Source organism: Xenopus laevis, chromosome 7L (genome assembly GCF_017654675.1).
Source record: "Xenopus laevis strain J_2021 chromosome 7L, Xenopus_laevis_v10.1, whole genome shotgun sequence".
In the NCBI taxonomy this organism is placed as follows: Eukaryota; Metazoa; Chordata; class Amphibia; order Anura; family Pipidae; genus Xenopus; species Xenopus laevis.
In genome coordinates this window covers 113,295,118-113,297,849 of record NC_054383.1, presented here as the reverse complement: position 1 = coordinate 113,297,849, position 2,732 = coordinate 113,295,118, and positions in this window count along the sequence as shown.

Here is a 2,732-nt window from a genome sequence, read left to right as displayed (position 1 = left end):
TTTCTATTGATAAAGAGACTAGAACCTATAGAGGTAAACAAGGGTACAAGACCAGACGGTATTCATCTTAGGGCACTAAATGAAATTAGTTCTGTGATTGCAAAACTTTTTTACTTAATTTTTTCAGCATTCCTTGAGGTCTGGCATTGTGCAAAGAGACTGGCCAATAATAGTGCTTCTATTTAGAAAAAATGGATCCTGTTTATATACTCAAAACTGTAAGCCTGTTAGTTTAACATCAATGGTAGGAACACTTTTGGAAGGGGTAATTGGGCATAATATATTGAATACACAATGTCACAAGTTTGTGCCAGCATGGTTTTATCTAATCGAATTGCCTTCTATAAGTAGGTAAATGAAGCCTAGATTCTAGAATGCCAGTGGATGTGATTTACTTAGACTTTGCAAAACCATTTATAAGTGCTTTCTCTATAACTGCTGATCAAACCAAATTGTACAAAATTATACATTCAATTAAGGATGCTGTCACCCGGCAGAGTGATCTAGAGAATGTTATTCAGTGGCTACTAAAGCAAGTAAAGCCATGTCTTGCATAAAAAGGGAATTACCTCAAGGTATAAAAAAAAAAAAAAATGCCTTCTATGAGCAGGCGAGAAGGAGCCTAGACTCTGGGATGGCAGTGAATGTGATTTACTTTGCAGAACCATTTAATACAGTACACCATAGAAGATTACTGATTAAATTAAGGAACATTAGCCTGGAACCTAATATTTGTACTTGGATAGAGAACTGCCTTAAGGATAGATTAAATAGAGATAAATGGAACATTTCCTAATCGGACCAGTGTTGTTAGTGGAGTAATGCAGGGCTCTGTCCATGGTCCTTTGCTTTCAACTTGTTTATCACTGACCACGAGGTGCTTGTTTATTAATGACCATGAGGTGGGCATTGTAAGTGCTTTCTCTATAACTGCTGATCAAACCAAATTGTGCAAAATTATACATTCAATTAATGATGCTGCCACCTTGCAGATTTGACTAAACTGTCAAATAAGCAGCAAACTCTAGGCAATGTCACTCAGTGGCTACTAAAGCAAATAAAGTACTGTCTTGCATAAAAGGGAAATTAACTCAAGGGTTAAAAAATCATTTTTGCCTCTTATATAGGTCCCTGGTAAGGCCTTACCTTTAACGTGCAGTGCCGTTTTGGGCTCCAGTCTTTAAGAAGGATATTAATAAGCTGGAGAGAGTACAGGTGTGCAACTAAACTGGCAAAAAAGATGGAAGAATTAAACTAGGAGGAAAAACAACTTTTATTTGAAGCAGCGTAGGTGGTTCTTCACAGTAAGGCAGTGCGGCTGGGAAATGCTCTGATGCAATGATGGCAGTTTCTCTTAATGCCTTTAGGAGTGGTTTGGATGAATTCTTGAACAAGCATAATATCCAAAGTGATTTCACACACACACACACAGGGTTTCATTTTGAGGGGTTGACCGTGGCTTTGTCTTGTGCCTTCATATTGTCATAGAACTCTTTAGTGGCTTATAATATCCTTGTATTTACAAAAGGTGTACATTATTGTCTATATTGTCATAATGACTAATTTGCATTTCAGAGGTGATCCATACATAACACAATCTATTCTTTAGACTGAAATCTTTTTTTTTTTTTTTTGTAAAACTGGGTTTCTATTACCTTGATGTAAAGGACACACATAAAGAATATCAAAAAATACTTTGTGGGCTGCTCTCTCCATTATTATAGCAGTCTTGCTAAACTACATTTATTAAAATAATTTATTCAATACTTATTTTCGAGCCTTATCCAGTTCCACCTTTGGCATGCTCCTGCTAATTTATAAATGCAAATATTACAGCGGTGGTCAGCAAAATTTGGGCAGTGGGTATAGAACAAGGAAGGATGCATTACTTCTGTCTCCCAGCATACCTAGGTATAATTTTGAGTTTAGCATTGCAATTTCTATAAGGGGTTCACCTGCAGCGCGGGCCGGGCACCCTAGGCAACTCGGGCAGCCGCAGCGTCCAGTAGGCGCGTGCATGCACAAAAAAGACGCATGCATGAAAAAGAATGCGTGTGCATGCATGCAAAAGGATGCACACGCTGGCCAGAGTAGCAAAAATAGATCAGACTAGGGGGTAGGAGGCAGAGAAGGTGTGTACCTGGTGCCCCCCCCCCCAGCTTTGAGCCCTTGGCAAGTGCCTACTCTGCCTAGGGCTCAAAGCTGGACTTCATTTGTCTAGTGTGCTTTACTTCCTTAATACAACAAACACATTAATCAGCAGACAGAGTGCATATTACTCATAGTTCTGGCCCTGTTTAACTGTATCACTTCTATGAACTGAAGCCTGATGTTTTTTCCAGGCACCTAAATCCGTTGGGGTAGGTTGTACAAATTCCTGTTATCAGTTCCTGTATTTATATTACAGCCCCCTAGTTGTGATCACAACTAAAAAAAACACATCTATTCGGGAAAACCCCAGGGGTGTGATAAGTAGGCCAATGTGAGCTGTTCAGAGCCAAAGCCCAGACAGGGACTCCATTGCAACACATATAACAGTCACACTTCTGATAATGTCACAAAGTTAAAGTCAAGGTAAAGTCACTGCATGTTATCGCAAAAGGAATATCTCTAGATTAGACTTTTCTGTTATGAATAGCATTTAAGTTAACGTAATGAAGGACTTCATTTGTCTAGTGTGCTTTACTTCCTTAATACAACAAACACATTAATCAGCAGACAGAGTGCATATT